The 21,437-nt window shown below is 45.2% G+C and overlaps 5 non-coding genes and 3 pseudogenes across 5 annotated transcripts; all 8 read left to right on the top strand.

The window, feature by feature from the left end:
* The first annotated feature begins 10,168 nt into the window (after positions 1-10,168).
* Positions 10,169-10,287, top strand: LOC135590876 (5S ribosomal RNA). Its single transcript, XR_010478280.1, has one exon. It is a non-coding gene; the product is annotated as a 5S ribosomal RNA (ribosomal RNA).
* Positions 10,288-11,035: 748 nt separating this feature from the next.
* Positions 11,036-11,154, top strand: LOC135590546 (5S ribosomal RNA). The gene has a single exon (XR_010477954.1). It is a non-coding gene; the product is annotated as a 5S ribosomal RNA (ribosomal RNA).
* Positions 11,155-16,115: 4,961 nt separating this feature from the next.
* Positions 16,116-16,233, top strand: LOC135591788 (5S ribosomal RNA; annotated as a pseudogene).
* A 49-nt stretch (positions 16,234-16,282) lies between these two features.
* LOC135591546 (5S ribosomal RNA) lies at positions 16,283-16,401 on the top strand. Its single transcript, XR_010478559.1, has one exon. It is a non-coding gene; the product is annotated as a 5S ribosomal RNA (ribosomal RNA).
* A 334-nt stretch (positions 16,402-16,735) lies between these two features.
* LOC135591620 (5S ribosomal RNA) lies at positions 16,736-16,854 on the top strand (annotated as a pseudogene).
* A 737-nt stretch (positions 16,855-17,591) lies between these two features.
* LOC135591756 (5S ribosomal RNA) lies at positions 17,592-17,710 on the top strand (annotated as a pseudogene).
* A 676-nt stretch (positions 17,711-18,386) lies between these two features.
* LOC135590882 (5S ribosomal RNA) lies at positions 18,387-18,505 on the top strand. Its single transcript, XR_010478285.1, has one exon. It is a non-coding gene; the product is annotated as a 5S ribosomal RNA (ribosomal RNA).
* A 229-nt stretch (positions 18,506-18,734) lies between these two features.
* On the top strand, positions 18,735-18,853 carry LOC135591038 (5S ribosomal RNA). Its single transcript, XR_010478414.1, has one exon. It is a non-coding gene; the product is annotated as a 5S ribosomal RNA (ribosomal RNA).
* Positions 18,854-21,437: the final 2,584 nt, after the last annotated feature.

The raw sequence follows: 21,437 nt of genomic DNA, 5'->3' as shown, positions 1-21,437 counted from the left end.
GCCTATTGAAGGAAGGCTTCTAGTTGACGTCAGTGACCTCGTCGGTGGAGGAAGCCAAAAGTGGAGTTGGTCAAGACTGACCAAACCACTCTAAATCTCTGGTTTGCGTTTATTTTGAGCACTTTATCATTACTGCAAACCTCCTACATAGCTACTGCTCTCTACGCCTTTACGAACAAGTTTCTAAGTGCTGATCTTTCCGAATCTGCATTCAGACGTAAATCGGTGTTTTCATACATTACAGTTTACGTTTACGTTTTGATTCTGCAAAACTGTCTTCTGCGCTTTTACGAACGAAGTTTCTAAGTTCAGATCCCTTTAAAATTGTGTTTTAGACGTAAACTACTTTTAAACGTAAAACTACGTTTAGACGTAAAACTACGTTTAGACGCAAACTACGTTTAGACGTAAAACTACGTTTAGACGTAAAACTGCGTTTAGACGTAAACTGCATTTAGACGTAAAACTACGTTTAGACGTAAAACTGTGTTTAGACGTAAAACTGCGTTTAGACACAAACTGCACTGCGCTTAGACGCAATCTGATCTTAGACGCAAACTGCGCTTAGACGCAAACTGCGCTTAGACGCAATCTGCATTTAGACGCAAACTGCATTTAGACGCAAACTGTGCTTAGACGCAAACTGTGTTTAGACATAAACTGCACTTAATCATAAGTATTCTTAGAATCGGCTTTTGCATCAAAATAGTTTTTATCAAACGAACGCAGCTTTCATTTTTAATCGCTGAAAGATTTCCGTTGCACTAATTCACCCCCCCCCCCCCTCTTAGTGCTCTCGATCCTAACAATTGGTATCAGAGCGGGGTATTTCTCATTTCGGATTTACACCCGAGAGAAATGGCTCTTCAAGAGGGCTTTTCGGTCTTTCGTCCACCGTTCTTTAACGGATTGGACTACACTTATTGGAAAACTCGAATGAGAGTTTTCTTGATTTCTCTAAATCTGGATTTATGGAATATTGTTGAAAACGGTTTTCAACTTCCCTCTAAACCAATGAACGAATGGTCGGATTTAGAAAAGAAGTATTTTTCTTTAAACGCAAAGGCTATGAATGCCTTATTTTGTGCTTTGGACAAAAATGAGTTCAATCGGGTTTCTTTATGCGAAACGGCTTTCGATATTTGGCGCACTCTTGAAATCACGCACGAGGGAACTAGTAGAGTCAAAGACTCGAAAGTTAATATTTTACTGCATGATTTCGAGCTTTTTCATATGAAACCAAGCGAAACCGTTGTTGACATGTACACCCGTTTTACGGATGTCGTCAATGGTTTAAAATCACTTGGTAAAAGCTTTTCAGATTTTGAACTCGTTAACAAAGTTTTGCGCTCACTTTCTAAAACTTGGGATTCAAAAGTAACTGCTATTCAAGAGTCGAAAAACTTGAACCAATTTCCACTTGAAGAACTAATTGGTTCATTGATCACATATGAAATGACGTGCAATGCACGTGAAGAACTTGAGAACCACCTTCCAAAGAACAGGAAGGATTTGGGACATAGAACATTTGAAGACCACTCGAGCATAAGCTCAAGTGATGGTGAACTTAAACAACAAATGAAACAAAAATTAAAAAGTAAAAAGAACGGAACTACTCGCTTTGAACGCAAGAAGAAGAACAAAAATTGGGATGAATCGAGCTCCTCTAAAGACGAGGAGAAAATCAACAAAGGCGAGGTGGCAAACTACGCCTTTACGCCTTTCGACGCTGAGGTAATCAAAATGCCTTTAATTTACTTTGAAATTACATGATGTTTTTCATGATGCATTTTTCTTTTTCTTTAAATTTTCTTGAAAATTACATTTTTAACAATTTAATAATGCAAAAATATGATCATGCTTGTAATTTTGAAAATGAAAATGAAAATTGCATGTCTTATGTTAATGCAAGATAGAAATCTAATGATTGTACACCTAGTGAGATTAAATCTTATTTATGTGCTTGAGAAGCAAGAATGTATATTTTGATGATTTTCATATTGCTTTTCAGTGACGATACATGGCTTTTGTCTGGAAGGCTTGATATTTTTCATTGTCTTTGTTTGTTAAATATGATGTATGATTTTGACATAAGAATAAAGATTTGAGCATGCTATTATAAAGTCAATCATATAAATTAAAACTAAAGAAGTTTTAGGCATTTATAAGAATCATTCAAAATGATGTTCAATGAAACCTTGCTTAATGTTGCAATGAAAATATTAAAGTTTTGATACTATGATTTGACGATTTTATGCATGAGATTTTAAAGTTATACATGATGATTTTTGTGATTGATGGTTTTATGATCCTAAACGTTGATGCATGTTTTCATTTGACTTAAATGAAAAGGCATGCTAACATGAAATCGATCACTTAAGATGAAACACTTAAAAAAAAAAGGGGGAGAAATATATGAATTGTTATGTTTACTATCACTAATGTTGATATGGTTGATGCTGAAATGTTTACTAACGATGATATGGTTGCTATCACTGATTGCTATCACTGATGCTATGATAAGGCTATACTTGCATCACCAAGAAATATATGATTGCTATCATTGCTATATGCCCTGTACCAAGATATCAAACAAAAATTTGCATCATACGAGCTGATATCTTACCATGTGATGCAATGCTATACTTGCTAAAATATTCGAAATGTGTACATCATGCCCTGTATCAAGATATCAAACAAAATCTTGCTTCATAGTTTTACGCATTGATATCTTACCATATGATGAAATGCTACAATTGATGAACACTTGAAATGTAATCCTCTATCTTATTGATTTTTCAATAAATCTATGCTTGTCATACATGAATTCATTGAATGTAATTTTGAGGATGATTTCAGATTTGACAAATGCTTGATTCGTATTTACGACATAAGATACACTTTAAATATGAATCATGCTTCAATCATGTTAAATGCTTCAATCATTTTCTATCTCTAGAGTTCTCGATTTTGATGAAATACAAGTGATAAATTCATTTATGATATCTTGTAAATCACTTGAATTATGAATGAGTTTTTTATGATGTGTTAAAAGAATCACTTAAAAAGAAAATGCTTTTCCCATCTTATCGAGATTAATGATATTGTGTGAATCTCGAAATTGATTTTGATAGTAATAACGTTATTCATGTTATGAATCTTAAAAATGATAATATGCTTCAGGTGATAATATGAATACATGAAACACTTATGATATTCCGTGTATTCATAAAATATTTATCTCATCATCCAATAACTCTTCTTGATATTCCTTATGAGATGAAATGAAATAATGCATGAAATACAAATGAGGAGTCAATGATCATGCATAATAGGATGTAATGAATTCTGACATTTAGATACCATCGTTTGAATATCTATGATCATGTTGCCAAAACGATATATCATGAATGCTTGAATATCATGTTTGATATGCTCATGATGATGATTGATTTTTCGGTATCGTGCATAAAAAAAAAAATGAAATGTAATGTTAATGAATTTGTGCATTGAAACTATAATGATGCACAAATAAGAATGATTACTTACCTTTGTCATGATTTAGAAATTGATGTAAAGAGTTTTTCCCTTCTTTTTGACAATGACAAAGGGGGAGATAGATTGCTAGCACAATTCAAGAAAAAAGCAAAAATGACACTTCTCAAAAGAGAAGAAAGAGCTTGTTATCTTGAACATCACAAGCTTGCCAAACAAAAATTGCAAAAGTGCTATCTTGCCTATCTCAAGAAGCAAAACTTGCATATCGTAAAAATTTGCTAGCTTGCAACTTGCATATTTCAAGAAGCAAGAGTTGCCTTCTTGAACATCTCTAAATTGCTAGCTTGCAAGTTTTAAAATGTTGCAACATTGCTAGCTTGCATGTTATAAAAGTGCTATCTTGTATGCTGTAAAACTTGCATATCTAAAACTTGATAGCTTGAATGTTCTAAGCATGATGTAACATTTGCTAAATTTTTCGGCTTCAAAACTGCATGATGATAAAACTTGATATTATGTTTTTCATGCAATGAGTTGAACCAATATCACAAACACTTGATTGTGGTACTTCTCCTTTTTGTTGATGACAAAGGGGGAGAAGTATTTGATGACATGACATGCATAAGTATTTGATGACATGACATGCATAAGTTTATGCATAAGTTCATGATAGCGTGTTGCAAGTATTCATGATGAATATTGCAATGACTTGAATTCAGTTTGAATTCAAGGTTCTATCAATATGGCATATTGATAGGGGGAGTTTGTTTAAACTCTGGGAGTTAAGGTTAACTCCGTTTATGATGACATGTTGCTTAGATTTTTGAATCTAAGAGTTTCTATCAATATGGCATATTGATAGGGGGAGTTTGTTTAAACTCCGGGAGTTAAGTTTAACTCCGTCATCAAGTAGTTGTCATCATCAAAAAGGGGGAGATTGTTGAATCTCGGATTTTGATGATGAAGTCAATTGTCATTTGTTGTCTAATCTATGTGTTGAGATAAGTGTGCAAGATTAACTACGATGAAAGATAGACAAGCAGCAGGAGTTGCGCCGGAGTCAAGTTCATGATCACGTTGGGAGTTCGAGAGTTCGACGGAAGTACGGACGGTCGTCGGAGGTTCTGCGGGAACAGATCCGAGAAGTCCAGAAGCTTGCCAAGCGAAGCTCGTCGGAACTCGTCAAGTGGATCGTCGCAAAGTCCAGGAGTTTGCCGGAAGTCCGCAGAAGCATCACCGAGGGTTCATCGGATGATCGACGGAAGTTCGCCGGAAACTCGCCGGAAAAAGCAATTGACGTACCGAAGCAAAGCTGCAGAAATTGTCTTAGATTTAATCGTAGTTAGCACGGTGATTAAGTTAGAAATGGGAGGTGATCCCATTAGCTTAATCCTGGGGCAATTGGGCCCCTGAAGAACTCAAGTTGGGTCGAATGGTTCAACCCATTCGAACCCAAGAAGCTGTGGGAGGTGCAACCGCCCAGGCAAGGAGGTGCCACCGCCCAGGCTAAGTCTCCCAGCGAGACTGGGAGGTGCAACCGCTCCAGCCAGGCGGTGCAACCGCCCAGGGCTCAGTCTCCAAGCGAGACTGGGCGGTGCAACCTCCTCTGTCAAGCGGTAGCACCGCCTGAGCTCAAGTTTCGAGCTCTGCCTGGTGATGCAATCACCGAGCTCAGTCTTCGAGCTCTGGAAGAGAAGTACGACCTCTCTGGCCAGGAGATGCACAGCCTAAGCTTAGTCTTCGAGCTCTGGCAGAGAGGTGCAACCACCTCTGGCAGAGAGGTGCAACCACCTCTGGCAGAAAGGGGCGATCACCTCTGGCAGAGAAGAGAAACTTCTCTGGTCAGGAGATGCACCGCCTAAGCTCGGTCTTCGAGCTCTGGCAGGAAGGTGCAACCACCCCTGACAGAGAAGGTGCAACCGTCTGAGCTCAGTCTTCGAGCTCTGCCAGGCGGTGCCACCTCTCCAGTCGAGAGGTGCAACCGCCTGAGCTCAGACTTCGAGCTCTGCCAAGCGGTGCCACCTCTCCAGTCAAGAGGTGCAACCGCCTGATCCCGGAATTTCGGGATTTGATCGTTTTGAGCTCGAAATTTGAATTGGGTTGGGGCCTATAAATACCCCACCCATTCAGCACTGAAAAGATACAGACCCACACCGAAATCTTGATCTTTTCTGTGATTCTAAGAGCTCAAAAGTGTTGTAAAGCCTTTAAGTCTCCTCCTTCTGTTCTTCAAGTTTTCAGTTGTAAAGTGAGGAGAGAAAGGTCTGTAAAGGTTGTCTCCTGAGCCTGTTAAAAGGAGAGAAACTGTAAAAGGGCAGTTTGGCCTTCGCCCATTGAAGGAAGGCCCCTAGTTGACGTCGGCAACCTCGTCGGTGGAGGAAGCCAAAAGTGGAGTAGGTCAAGGCTGACCGAACCACTCTAAATCTCTGGTTTGCGTTTATTTTTGAGCACTTTATCATTACTGCAAACCTCCTCCATTACTACTGCTCTCTGCGCTTTCACGAACAAGTTCTAAGTGCTGTTCTTCCGAATCTGCATTCAGACGTAAATTCGTATTTTCGTACATTACAGTTTACGTTTACGTTTGATTCTGCAGAACTGTCTTCGGTGCTTTTACGAAAGAGTTTCTTTGCAGTTTACACTTACATTTTGATCCTATTGATAACTGCAAACTGTCCTCTACAATTTTACGAACGAGTTTCAATATTTAGACGTAAAACTGCATTTAGACGTAAATCGACTTTCCTCTCACAATCATCAGTTCTCAGTTCACGTTTACGTCTTGATTTCAACTGCATACTGCTTTCTGCGAGTATACAAACGAGTGTCAAAGTTTAGACGTAAATCTGCGTCTAGACGTAAAACATCGTTTAGACGTAAATCTGAGTTTAGACGTAAAACTGCGTTTAGACGTAAATCTGAGTTTAGACGTAAACTGCGCTTAGACGTAAAACTGCGCTTAGACGCAAACTGTGTTTAGACGCAAACTGCGCTTAGACGCAAACTGTGTTTAGACGCAAACTGCGCTTAGACGCAATCTGCGCTTAGACGCAAACTGCACTTAGATACAAACTGAGAATTAGCTTTTGCATCATAATAGTTTTTTTTTATTGAACGAACGCAGCTTTTGGTTTTTAATCGCTGTAAGATTTCCGCTGCACTAATTCACCCCCCCCCTCTTAGTGCTCTCGATCCTAACAATTGTTGAATCTCGTATTTTGATGATGAAAATACTTGATATATGTTTATGATTTCATCTGCGTTTTGAGTGACGCAGGGTGCTTCGATCAGGATGAGACAATTAAAGCAGGAACATCATGTTGTGCCGGAGGAACATGTCAGAAGATTGGACGTCGGGCCGGTGGATCGGTCGATGTATCGACAGAAGGCTTCGGGCCGTGGACTCGGGCATCGGGCCAAGAAGAGCGGGTATTGTGCCAAGGATATCGGAGTTGCGGAGTCAACTGGCCGATTGGGCAATAGGATGCAGGAAAGGACGATGCGCCGAAGAATCGGACGAAGCGTCGAGGGACCAATGACATGCCGGACAACTTGGTTAATTGCTTAGGATTAATTGTCTCGATCGAAGTTTGTTTACATGTGCAGGATTAACTACGATGAAAGTTAGACAAGCAGCAGAAGTTGCGCCGGAGTCAAGTTCATGATCACGTTGGGAGTTCGAGAGTTCGACGGAAGTTCGGACGGTCGTCGGAGGTTCTGCGAGAACAGATCTGAGAAGTCCATAAGCTTGCCAAGTGAAGCTCATTGGAACTCGCCAAGTGGATCGTCGCAAAGTCCAGGAGTTTTCCGGAAGTCCGCAGGAGCATCACCGAGGGTTCATCGGATGATCAACGGAAGTTTGCCGGAAACTCGCCGGAAGAAGCGATTAACGCACCGAAGCAAAGCTGCAGAAATTATCTTAGATCTAATTGTAGTTAGCACGTTGATTAAGTTGGAAAATGGGAGGTGATCCCATTAGCTTAATCTTGGGGCAATTGGGCCCCTGAAAGACTGAAATTGGGCCGAATGGAGCTAACCATTCGGACCCTGATTGCACCAGGAGGTGCAACCGCCTAGGCCAGGAGGTGGCACCGCTTGGGCTAAGCCTCCCAGCGAGACTGGGCGGTGCAACCGCCCCAGCCAGGAGGTGGCACCGCCTGAGCTCAGTCTTCGAGCTAGACTGGGCGGTGCAACCTCCCTGACAGAGAGGTGGCACCGCCTGAGCTCAGTCTTCGAGCTAGACTGGGCGGTGCAACCTCCCTGACAAAGAGGTGGCACCGCCTGAGCTCGGTCTTCGAGCTCTGGAAGAGAGGTGCAACCGCCTCAGTCAAGAGGTGGCACCGCTTGGGGCTCAGTCTCCGAGCCAAACTCAGGCGGTGCAACCGCCCCTGACAGAGAGGTGCAACCGCCTGGGCTCGGTCCTCGAGCTCTGCCAGGCGGTGCAACCTCTCCAGTCAGGAGGTGCAACCGCCTGATCCCGGAATTCCGGGATTTGATCGTTTTGAGCTCCAAATTTGAACTGGGTTGGGGCCTATAAATACCCCACCCATTCAGCACTGGAAGCACAGAACACACACTCGAAATCTTGCTATCTTTCTGTGTTTCTTAGAGCTCAAAACTGCTAGTTCTCCTCTTTCTATTCTTCAAGTTTGAGTTGTAAAGAGAGGAGAGAAAACTTCTGTAAGGGTTGTCTCCTAAGCCCGTCAAAAGGAGTGAATCTGTAAGAGGGTAGTTGGCCTTCGCCTATTGAAGGAAGGCTTCTAGTTGACGTCGGTGACCTCGTCGGTGGAGGAAGCCAAAAGTGGAGTAGGTCAAGACTGACCGAACCACTCTAAATCTCTAGTTTGCGTTTATTTTGAGCACTTTATCATTACTGCAAACCTCCTACATAGCTACTGCTCTCTACGCCTTTACGAATAAGTTTCTAAGTGCTGATCTTTCCGAATCTGCATTCAGACATAAATCGGTGTTTTCATACATTACAGTTTACGTTTACGTTTTGATTCTGCAAAACTGTCTTCTGCGCTTTTACGAACGAAGTTTCTAAGTTCAGATCCCTTTAAAACTGTGTTTTAGACGTAAACTACTTTTAAACGTAAAACTACATTTAGACGTAAAACTGCGTTTAGACGCAAACTGCGTTTAGACGTAAAACTACGTTTAGACGTAAAACTGCGTTTAGACGCAAACTGCGTTTAGACGTAAAACTACGTTTAGACGTAAAACTGTGTTTAGACGTAAAACTGCGTTTAGATGCAAACTGCACTGCGCTTAGATGCAATCTGATCTTAGACGCAAACTGCGCTTAGACGCAAACTACGCTTAGACGCAATCTGCATTTAGACGCAAACTGCATTTAGACGCAAACTGCGCTTAGACACAAACTGTGTTTAGACATAAACTGCACTTAATCATAAGTATTCTTAGAATCGGCTTTTGCATCAAAATAGTTTTTATCAAACAAACGCAGCTTTCGTTTTTAATCGCTGAAAGATTTCCGCTACACTAATTCACCCCCCCCCCCCCCCCCCCCTCTTAGTGCTCTCGATCCTAATAAGCTGGGCGGTGCAACCGCCCAGGTTAGGCGGTGGCACCGCTTAGGCTCAGTCTCCGAGCGAGACTGGGCAGTGCAACCACCCCAGTCAGGCAGTGGCACTCCCCAGAGGCTTAGTCTCCAAGCTATCAAGCGATTGTACCGCCTTAGTCAGGAGGTAGTACCACCAGGACCCCGGAAATCCGGGAAAAGACACTTTTGAGCTCCAAATTCAAACCAGTTTGGGGCCTATATAAACCTCACCCTTTCCTGCATGAAAGGGCAACTAAAAGGACTGAAAATCCAATCTTACTCTGTGATTTTTAGAGCTCAAAAGTGTTGTAAAAGCTAGAAGTTCTCCTCCCTCTTTTCTTCCAAGTTTTGAGCTTTCAAGAGAGGAGAGAAATTTTGTAATGGTTGTCTCCTAAGCCTGTCAAAAGGAATGAAACTATAAAAGGATGGTTGGCTTTCGCCTATTGAAGGAAGGCCTCTAGTGGACGTTAGTGACCTCGTCGGAGGAGGAAGCCGAAAGTGAATGTAGGTCATGTTTGACCGAACCACTCTAAAATCTGGTTTGCATTTCCTTTGTGCTATTTATCTTAACTACAAACTGCCTGCCTTACTTTTCTTCAAATATGTTTCCATAAGCTTTCAAAGTTATTATCTGCATGAAACAACTTTTACGTGGGAATCGGATTTCAACGTACGAACGCAATTTTAATTGTCGAAAGTTTTCCGCGGAACTAATTCAAACACCCCCCCCCCCTCTTAGTGCTCTTGATCCTAATAGCACTCCTTTTTGCGCCCCAAGCGACGAAAACCTCTCCTGTAGACCTCCGAGGCAATGGTTTTAGGCCTCGGAATTTGTCGTGACCGCTACGCCATTAGTCTTGTAGGGCTCGGAGAGAGCTTTCCGGACTGGGGTCGCAATAACGATTCCGAGTTCGTTCGAGAAAGTCTCGATGGTTTCGACGCGCGCTTGCCGTATCTAGTACGCAGTCGGCCTCGTGGGGCTTGTAGAGAGCCAACAATAGCGATTCCAAGATCGTTTGAGAGGTTTTAGGGCGCACAAGGGGCTCTGTTCATCGATACGCCGTCTGTGACGTGCATAAAGGCGAGGGAAGATGCACACAAAATGAGTGTGATCATATCGGCACTAAAGCACCAGATCCCATTAGAACTTCGAAGTTAAGCATGCTTAGGCGAGAGTAGTACCTGGATGGGTGACCCCTTGGGAAGATCTCGTGTTGCACTCCTTTTTACGCCCTGAGCGACGTAAACCTCCCCAGTAGACTTCCGAGGCGATGGTTTTGGGACTTGAAATTAGCTTTCCAGACTAGGGTCACAAGAGTGATTCCGAGTTCATTCTAGAATGTCCTGATGGTTTTGGCACGCGCTTGCCATGTTCGGTACGCAGTCAGCCTCGTGGGCATCGGAGAGATCCGACAATAGCGATTCCGAGATCGTTCGAGAGGTTTAGGGGCGCACAAGGGGCTCCGGTCGTCAATACGTCATCCGCGATGTGCACAAAGGTGAGGGACGACGCACACAAAATGAGTGCGATCATACCATCACTAAAGCATTGGATCCCATCAGAACTCCGAAGTTAAGCGTGCTTGGGCGAGAGTGGGTGAACCCCTGGGAAGTCCTCTTGTTGCACTCCTCTTTGCACCCCGAGCGACAAAAACCTCTCCCGTAGACCTCCGAGGCGATGGTTTTGGGCCTCTGAATTTGCTGTGACCGCTACGCATTCAGTCTCGTGGGGCTCGGAGAGAGCTTTCCGGACTGGGGTCACAATAGCGATTCCGTGTTCATTCGAGAAAGTCCCGATGGTTTCGGCACGCGCATGCCGTGTCCGTTACGCAGTCGGCCTCGTGGGCATTGGAGAGATCTGACAATAGCGATTTTGAGATCGTTCGAGACGTTTCGGGGTGCGCAAGGGGCTCCGGTCATCGATATGCCATCCGCGACGTGCACAAAGGCGAGGAACGACGCAAACAAAATGATTGCGATCATACCAGCACTAAAGCACCGGATCCCATTAGAACTTCGATGTTAAGTGTGCTTGGGCGAGAGTAGTACTAGGATGGGTGACCCCTTGGGAAAACCTCGTGTTGCACTACTTTTTACACCCCGAGCGACGAAAACCTCTCCCGTAAACCTCCGAGGCGATGGTTTTGGGCCTCCGACGTGCACAAAGGCAAGGGACAATCCCATCAGAACTCTGATTTTAAGCGTGCTTGGGTGAGAGTAGTACTAGGATGGGTGACTGTAATATCCCTTGCTTTTGAAAATTATTAATAAAGATTTATTTATAAATCGGGGGACCTATATGTAAATATAGAAATTTCAAAGACTAAACTGTTAAGTTGTAAAAAAGAAGAAAATAAAGAAAACCGAAAATTTCGGTTTTATCCCACCGCCTCCCACGCTTCTCTCAAACAGAGAGAAGCGGTGGGGCGTGGGGAGAAGAAGAAGAGAAGTAGAGGGAGAAGAGAAGAAAAGGGAAAAGAAGAGAGGAGGAAGAAGAAGAAGAAGAAGAAGAGGAAGAAAAGAGGAGGTGGCTGCAGCGAGGGCTGCAGCGAGGAGCTGTGGGGCGTTGGGAAAGAGAGAGGAAGAGACAGTGAGGAAGAAGAGAAGAAGAAGAAAGGAAGAAGAAGAGAAGAAGAAGAAGGAAAAAGAAAAAGAAGAAGAGGAAAAGAGGAGGTGGCTGCGGCAAGGGCTGCAGCGAGGAGCTGTGGGGTGTAGGGGAGGAGAAAGAAAGAAGAGGAGAAGAAGAAGAAGAGGAAGAGGAAGCAGGAGAAGAGGTTGGGATACCTCTGTTTCCTGCAGAGGAAACAGAGGAGAGGGTGTGTGTGACGCCGGCGAGGAGGAGAGAAGAAGAAGAGGAGAAGAAGAAGAGAAGGGAAAGGAAGAGCTGCGGCGGTGGCAGCTGCAGCTGGAAGAGAAGGGGAGGAAGAGATGGTGAGGAAGAAGAGAAGAAGTGGAAGCGGGTGAAGAGGCGGCACCTCTGTTTCCTGCAGGAGGAAACAGAGGAAAGGAGGTGCTGTTTGTCGGGGGAGAAGAAGGGGAGGAAGGAGAAGAAGAGAAGAAGAAGAAAGGAAGGAGAAGGAAGAGGAGAAGGGAAAGTAGTAGCTGCGGCTGCGGTTGTGGCAGCTGCAGCTGTGGCAGGGAAAGAGGAAGAGATGGTGAGGAAGAAGAGAAGAGGTGGAAGCGGGTGAAGAGGCGGCACCTCTGTTTCCTGCAGGAGGAAACAGAGGAAAGGAGGTGCTGTTCGTCGGGGAGAAGAAGGGGAGGAAGGAGAAGAAGAGAAGAAGAAGAAAGGAAGGAGAAGGAAGAGGAGAAGGGAAAGAAGTAGCTGCGGCTGCGGTTGTGGCAGCTGCAGCTATGGCAGGGAAAGAGGAAGAGAAAAAGGAAAGGAAGAAGAAGAGAAAGGGAAGGAGAGGAAGAAGAGAGGAAGAGGAGAAGGGGCTGCGGCTGCGGCGATGGCAGCTGCAGCTGTGGCAGGGAAAGAGAAAAAGGAAAGAAAGAAGAAGAGAAAGGGAAGGAGAGGAAGAAGAGAGGAAGAGGAGAAGGGGCTGCGGCTGCGGCGATGGCAGCTGCAGCTGTGGCTGGGAAAGAAGAGAAGGAAAGGAAGAAGAAGAGAAAGGGAAGGAGAGGAAGAAGAGAGGAAGAGGAGAAGGGGTGGCAGCTGCGGCAGTGGCAGCTGCAGTTGGAAGAGAAGTAGGAGAGGAAATAGAGTAGCGGAGGAAGAAAGGCTGCGGTTGTGGTGGCTGCGGCCATGGCTGCGACTGTGACTGCGGCAATTGCAGCGGGGAAAGAAAGGAAAGGAAAGGGGAAAAAGGGGCTGCGGACAGGATTGCGGCAGCAGCGGCAGCGACTGCATATGCAGCAGTTATGTCTGCGAGAGAAGGGAGGAAGGAAGGTAGTGCGGTGGAAGGGGCTGCGATTGTGGCAGTGGCAGCGGCGGCGGTTGTGGCAGCTGCGTTTGGGAAAGAAAAAGAAGGAATGAGAGTAAGAGAGAGCAGGTGACTGTGCCTCGATGTTCGACAAGTGGTGTAGTTGCGAAGAAAGGAAGAAAACGGGAGCACAAAACGAAACAGAGAGAGGACATGGAGGAAAAGTAGAAGGATTTGGGCTAGCACCTTCTTTGGATCTTCGGATCGAAATCCTTGAAAGGCAAGTTCCCTGATCGTTTCTCCTATAATTGCTCTGATATGTCTTATTGCAAGTTCCCTGATCGTTTCCCCTATAATTGCTCTGATATGTCTTATTGCAAGTTCCCTGATCGTTTCTCCTATAATTGCTCTGATATGTCTTATTGCAAGTTCCCTGATCGTTTCTCCTATAATTGCTCTGATATTTCTTATTGCAAGTTCCCTGATCGTTCCTCCTATAATTGCTCTAATCTTTCCTATTGCAAGTATCCTGATCGTTCCTCACTGCCATTTTTATCTCTACATTTGCTTTGAATATGAGGAACTTTGAATTGTTCTAGCCTTGCATTTGATATATCTCCTGTTTAGACGTAACGATTCGAATCTGTGCAACTTCTGATATTCTGACCTTTTGATACCGAGCTGCCTATAAGTCTTTGTTGGAAACTCTGATTTGTTCAAAACTGATTTCATTGGAAACTAGACTCGTAGACCTTTCTTTGATATATGGATTGAAAGATTTGGAATCCAAACACTTGCCCAGTTATCTGTTGAATCTGACATTATGAATTCTGCCAACAGAGATTTTGTTCTACGACACTTGCTTACCAAATTATTTGTAACTCTCTCTGTTGGACATTTCAATTCATATGAAGCATGTCTTATCTGAAAGTATTATCCAATGATTATTTCTGAGTAAATTAGAGCACGATTGATAGTTTGAATCATTTGTTCAATGTGCCTTCTGTATTCTGCCAGAAATCGAGCTTTGGTCGATTTCTCATATTCTGGTTTCATTCCTTTGGAAATTGATATCCTTTAGCTTTCTCATTCAATTGAGCTTTATATTACTGCTTTGAATTCTTGTATGCTCTTGTCCTTAAAATTATTGCATTCTTGAAAACTGTTGTGTAACGTTTATGCTATATCGTATTGACTCATATAGGCACATGTATATCCTATTGTTCCGCATTTGCTTTTGATATGTGCCTATTCCAGTTTCATTCCTTTGGACATTGAATTCATCAAATCTTCTTATTGAATTGAGTTATATATGATTGCTTGGATTCCATATGTGCCCTTGCTTTTAAATTCCTTTCAAATCTGAATATACTTGTGAAAGATTATTGCTTACTTCGGATTGACTCGTAAAGGCACATGTATGCTTTGTTGTTCCGCGTGTGCTTCCGATATATGCTACTTATTGTTGAAACTGCCCTTTTGTACTCTGGTGTGTGGGATTGTCTGGACCTTTGCCAGAAATGGTAAAGGGTATGCGCTTGTTGCCCGCTATGTGGGGTCCCGCTATGAGGGATATGCGCTTGTTGCCCGCTATGTGGGTATGTGCTTAGAGCCTGCGATGCTCTGCCGGCCCCCTTTGACTTCACCTGGACGTGGGTGGATGGAGCTCCCAGACGTGGGAGACTTTTGTCAGGTGGTCATTCAGAAATGGATGAATCACATTCTGACTGAGATCCCACTACACCTTCTGTATGTTTGATATGATATCCAGAGCTTTGGTTATGTGTTTCTGTACATGCTTTGGATAAGATTGATATGTTTGCAACGTCAAAGACGACGTTTGAGCTTCTGTACGGTATTTGTTATTGATATGCTCTGAAATGTTTCATCCACTGTTGATATGTTTCGAAATGTTCCATATGTCGTTGATATGCTCCGGAACATTTCATACGCCATTGATATGCTCCAATTACTCTGTGCTCCATTTGCTATGAACTGATATGTTCTGAAATGTCCTATCTGCCATTGATATGCTCCAATTACTTTGTGCTCCATTTGCTATGAACTGATATGTTCTGAAATGTCCTATCTGCCATTGATATGCTCCAATTACTCTGTGCTCCATTTGTTATGAATCAAATATGTTTGAATGACATGATACATATGATTTTGTATCTAATGAGATGGTATCCTTGAGAATCCTTGTATTCTGCCTTGCATTATGATACCTTACTTGTTTGAAATCGTTCTTTTGTTCTGAATATGCTTTGTCACTTGCTGAGCCGTTTTTGGCTCACTCCATTGTTATATAAATCTTTCAGGTCAGCTTGTCACTCTTCGAGATGTTTGATTTGGGCTGAGGTAGTAGATAGCTATTCAGAATTATGGGCAAGTCTGGTTGGTTATTATGATATTGTTGTATAAGTATGTTTTGTATATAATGAAATGTTATCGATGAACCGAAATGGATATATTGTGTCAAAGTGTTAGGAGATCTCTCTTATATGGAATTTCGGAATGTTAAGTCTAATTTATGACGATATGAACTTGTGGTGAATAGTTGGAGTTCTGATTGTATAATTTATTTAGCTTGTGGATTTATAAATGTTGTTCATGTTTGTCAAGTTGGCTTGGGTTGCCATAAATGTGAATTATCGAGTGATGTGATATATGATTTTTAAAATGCACAGGTTTTATAGATGTGAATTTTGATAGAATGTTTTCAGTGTCCTCAAACGTTAGTTTGGATCCTGGATTGGTCTGTGATGAAAATTGTTTTAATATCATGGATAATTTTTGAGGGGCGTGACAGTGACCCCCTGGGAAGACCTCGTTGTTGCACTTCTTTTTGTGCCTCGAGCGACGAAAACCTCTCCCATCAACCTTCGAGGCGATGGTTTTGGCCTCGGAATTTGCTGTGACCGCTACGTAGTGAGTCTCATGGGGCTCGGAGAGAGCTTTCCGGACTGGGATCGCAATAGCGATTACGAGTTCGTTCGAGAAAGTCCTGATGGTTTCGGCTCACGCTTGCCCTATCCGGTACGCAGTCGGCCTCGTGGTCATCGGAGAGATCTGACAATAGCGATTCTGAAATCATTCGAGTGGTTTCGGGGCACGCAAGGGGCTCCGATCATCAATACGCCATCCGTGACGTGCACAAAAGCAAGGGACGACGTACACAGAATGAGTGTGATCATACCAATACTAAAGCACCGAATCCCATCAGAACTCTGATGTTAAGCGTGCTTGGGCGATAGTAGTACTAGGATGGGTTACCCACTGGGAAGTCCTTGTGGGCCATCAATACGCCGTCTGCGATGTGCACAGAGGCTAGGGACGACGCACACAAAATGAGTGCGATCATACCAGCACTAAAGCACTGGATCCCATCAAAACTTTGATGTTAAGCATGCTTGGGCAAGAGTAGTACTAGGATGGGTGACCTCATGGGAAGTCCTCTTGTTGCACTCCTTTTTGCACCCCATGTGACGAAAACCTCTCCCGTAGACCTCCGAGGCGATGGTTTTGGGCCTCAGAATTTGCCATGACCGTTACGCATTTAGTCTCGTAGGGCTCGGTGAGAGCTTTCCGGACTGGGGTTGCAATAGCGATTCCGAGTTCATCTGAGAAAGTCCCGATTGTTTCGGCGCGCGCTTGTCGTGTCCAGTATGCAGTTGGCCTAGTGGGCAATAGAGAGATCTGACAATATCGATTCCCTGGAGTGGTTTTAGGGTGCGCAAGGGGCTCTGGCATTCGATACGCCATCTGTGACATGCACAAAGGCGAGGGACGACGCACATAGAATGAGTGCGAGCATACAAGCACTAAAGCACTGGATCCCATTAAAACCCCAATGTTAAGGGTGCTTGGGTGAGAGTAGTACTAGGATGGGTGACCCCCTAGGAAGACCTCGTGTTGCACTCCTTTTTGCTCCCCGAGCAATGAAAACCTCTCCCGTCGACCTCCGAGGCGATGGTTTTGGGCCTCGGAATTTGCCATGACCGCTACGCATTCAGTCTCATGGGGCTCGAAGAGAGCTTTCCGGACTGGGGTCACAATAGCGATTCCGAGTTCATTCGAGAAAGTCCCGATTGTTTCGGCGCGCGCTTGCCGTGTCCGGTACGCAGTCGGCCTAGTGGGCAACGAAGAGATCTGACAATAGCGATTCCGAGATCGCTCGAGTGGTTTTAGGGTGCGCAAGGGGCTCCGATATTCAATACGCCATCCGTGACATGCACAAAGGCGAGGGACGACGCACACAGAATGAGTGCGAGCATACAAGCATTAAAGCACCGGATCCCATTAGAACCCCAATGTTAAGCGTGCTTGGGTGAGAGTAGTACTAGGATGGGTGACCTTGTGTTGCACTCCTTTTTGTGCCCCGAGCTACGAAAACCTCTCCCGTCGACCTCCGAGGCGATGGTTTTGGGTCTCGGAATTTGCCATGACCGCTATAGCAATTACGAGTTCATTCGAGAAAGTCCCGATGGTTTCAGCGCACGCTTGCCGTGTCCGATATGTAGTCGGCCTCGTGGGCATCGGAGAGATCTGACAATAGCGATTCTGAGATCGTTTGAGAGGTTTTGGGGCACGTAAGGGGCTCTGGTCGTCGATTCGCCATCCGCGACATGCATAAAGGTGAGGGACGATACATATAAATTGAGTGCGATTATACCATCACTAAAGCATCAAATCTTATTAGAACTCTAAAGTTAAGTGTGCTTGGGTGAGAGTAGTACTAGGATGGGTGACCTCGTGGGAAGTCCTCAGGTTACACTCTTTTTTGCGCCTCGAGCGACGAAAACCTCTCCCGTAGACCTCCGAGGCGATGGTTCTGGGGCTCGGACAGAGCTTTCTAAACTAGGGTCGTAGTCCTGATGCTTTCGATGTGCACTTGCTATGTCCAGTACACAGTCGGCCTCATGGGTATCGGAGAGATCCAACGATAGCGATTCCGAGATCGTTCGAGAGGTTTCGGGGTGCGCAAGGGGCTCCGGTCGTCAATACGCTGTCCGCGATGTGCACAAAGGCGAGGGACAATGCACACAAAACGAGTGCGATCATACCAGCACTAAAGTACCAAATCCCATCAGAACTTCAATGTTAAGGCACTCCTTTTTGCTCCCCGAGCGACAAAAACCTCTCCCGTCGACCTCCGAGGCGATGGTTTTGGGCCTCGGAATTTGCCATGACCGCAATGCAGTTAGTCTCGTGGGGCTTGTAGAGAGCATTCCGGACTAGGATCGCAATAGCGATTCTGAGTTTGTTCGAGAAAGTCCCGATGGTTTCGGTGCGCGCTTGCCGTGTCCAGTACGCAGTCGGCCTCGTGGGCATCGGATAGATCCAACAAAAGCGATTCCGAGATCGTTCGAGAGGTTTCGGGGCACGCAAGGGGCTCCGGTCATCGATACGCCGTCCGCGACATGCACAAAGGCGAGGGACGACGCATACAAAATGGGTATGATCATACCAGCACTAAAGCATCGGATCCCATTAGAACTCCGAAGTTAAGCGTGCTTGGGTGAGAGTAGTAATAGGATGGGTGACCCCTTGGGAAATCCTCGTGTTGCACTCCTTTTTACGCCTCGAGCGACGAAAACCTCTCCCGTAGACCTCCTAGGCGATGGTTTTGGGCCTCGGAATTTGTCGTGACCGCTACACTGTCAGTCTTATGGGGCTCGGAGAGAGCTTTCCGCAATAGCGATTCTGAGATCGTTCGAGTGGTTTCGGGGCGCTCAAGGGGCTCCGATCATCGATACGCCGTCCGTGACATGCACAAAGGTGAGGGACGACGCACACAGAACGAGTGCGATCATACCAGCACTAAAGCACCGGATCCCATCATAACTCCGATGTTAAGTGTGCTTGGGCGAGAGTAGTACTAGGTTGGGTCACCCCCTGGGAAGACCTCATGTTGCATGCCTTTTTGTGCCCCGAGCGACGAAAACCTCTCCCGTACTAGGATGGGTGACCCCTTGGGAAGTCCTCGTGTTGCATTCCTTTTTACGCCTCGAGTGATGAAAACCTCTCCCGTAGACCTCCTAGGCGATGGTTTTGGGCCTCGGAATTTGTCGTGACCGCTACACTGTCAGTCTTGTGGGGCTCGGAGAGAGCTTTCCACAATAGCGATTCTGAGATCGTTCGAGTGGTTTCGGGGCACACAAGGGGCTTCGATCATCGATACGCCGTCCGTGACATGCACAAAGGCGAGGGACGACGAACACAGAACGAGTGCGATCATACCAGCACTAAAGCACCGGATCCCATCATAACTCTGATGTTAAGTGTGCTTGGGCGAGAGTAGTACTAGGTTGGGTCTATTGAATCTCGTATTTTGATGATGAAACTACTTGATATATGTTTATGATTTAATTTGCATTTTGAGTGACGCAGGATGCCTCGATCAGGATGAGACAATTAAGGCAGGAAAATCATGTTGTGCCGGAGGAACATGTCAGAAGATTGGACGTCGGGCCGGTGGATCGGTCGACGTATCGACAGAAGGCTTCGGGCCGTGAACTCGGGCATCGGGCCAAGAAGAGCGGGTATTGTGCCAAGGATATCGGAGTTGCGGAGTCAACATGCCGATTGGGCAATAGGCTGTAGGAAAGGACGATGCGCCGAAGAATCGGACGAAGCGTCGAGGGACCAATGACATGCCGGACAACTTGGTTAATTGCTTAGGATTAATTATCTCGATCGAAGTTTTGTTTTACATGTGCAGGATTAACTATGATGAAAGTAAGACATGCAGCAGGAGTTGCGCCGGAGTCATGACAATGATCACGTTGGGAGTTCGAGAGCTCGACGGAAGTTCGGACAGTCGTCAGAGGTTCTGCGGGAACAAATCCGAGAAGTCCAGAAGCTTGCCAAAGGAGCTCGTCGGAACTTGCCAAGAGGATCATCGCAGTCCAGGAGTTTGCCGGAAGTCCGCAGGAGCATCACCGAGGGTTCATCGGATGATCGACGGAAGTTCGCTGGAAACTCGCCGGAAGAAGCGAGTGACGCACCGAAGCAAGCTGCAAAATATGTCTTAGGAAATAATCGTAGTTAGCACTTTGATTAAGTTAGAAATGGGAGGTGATCCCATTAGCTTAATCTTGGGGCAATTGGGCCCCTGAAGAACTCAAGTTGGGTCGAATGGGTCAACCCATTCGGACCCAGGTTGTTGTGGGAGGTGCAACCGCCCAGGTAGGGAGGTAGCACCGCCCAGGCTATGTCTCCCAGCGAGACTGGGCGGTGCAACCACCCCAGCCAAGAGGTGCAACCGCCCAGGGCTCAGTCTCCGAGCGAGACTGGGCGGTGCAACCTCCTCTGTCAGGAGGTAGCACCGCTAGAGCTCAAGTTTCGAGCTCTGCCAGGTGGTGCAACCTCCCCAGTCAGGCGGTGCAACCGCCTGAGCTCGGTCTTCGAGCTCTGGCAGAGAGGTGCAACCGCCCCTGACAGAGGTAGCATCGCCCAGAGGCTCAGTCTTCGAGCTCTGCCAGGCGGTGCAACCTCTCCAGTCAGGAGGTGCAACCGCCTGATCCCGGAATTCCGGGATTTGATCGTTTTGAGCTCCAAATTTGAACTGGGTTGGGGCCTATAATTACCCCACCCATTCAACACTGAAAAGATACAGAACTACACCGAATTCTTGATCTTTTCTGTGATTCTAAGAGCTCAAATTTGTGTTAAGTCCAAAAGTTCTCCTCTTTCTGTTCTTCAAGTCTTGAGTTGTAAAGAGAGGAGAGAAAGGTTCTGTAAGGGTTGTCTCATGAGCTCGTCGAAAGGAGTGAAACTGTAAAAGGGTAGTTGGCCTTCGCCTATTGAAGGAAGGCCTCTAGTTGACGTCGGTGACCTCGTCGGTGGAGGAAGCCAAAAGTGGAGTAGGTCAAGACTGACCGAACCACTCTAAATCTCTGGTTTGCTTTCATTTTGAGCACTTTATCATTACTGCAAACCTCCTACATAGCTACTGCTCTCTGCGCTTTTACGAAGAAGTTTCTAAGTTCTGTTCTTTCCGAATCTGCATTCAGACGTAAATCGGTGTTTTCGTACGATCTCTACATTACGATTTACACTTACGTTTTGATTCTATTTATAACTGCAAACTGTCTTCTGCGATTTTACGAACGAGTTTCTTTGCAGTTTACGTTTATGTCTTGATTATGTTTATAACTGCAAACTGATTTCTGCGCTTTTACGAACGAGTTCCTCTGTAGTTTACGTCTACGTTTTGATTCCATTTATAACTGCAAACTGACTTCTGTGCTTTTACGAACGAGTGTCTAAGTTCAGATCTTTCCGAATCTACGTTTTGACGTAAAACTGTGTTTAGACGCAAACTGCGCTTAGACGCAATCTGCGCTTAAGACGCAAACTGCGCTTAGACGCAAACTGCGCTTAGACGCAATCTGAGCTTCGACGTAATCTGCGCTTAGACGCAGACTGCGCTTCGATGCAAACTGTGCTTATACACAATCTGAGCCTAAGACGCAAACTGCACTTAGATGCAAACTGCGCTT

This window comes from Musa acuminata, chromosome BXJ1-8 (assembly GCF_036884655.1).
Source record: "Musa acuminata AAA Group cultivar baxijiao chromosome BXJ1-8, Cavendish_Baxijiao_AAA, whole genome shotgun sequence".
NCBI classification, from domain to species: Eukaryota; Viridiplantae; Streptophyta; class Magnoliopsida; order Zingiberales; family Musaceae; genus Musa; species Musa acuminata.
The sequence above is the reverse complement of the archived record's forward strand: the minus strand, read 5'-3'. Positions and strand labels throughout refer to the sequence as shown.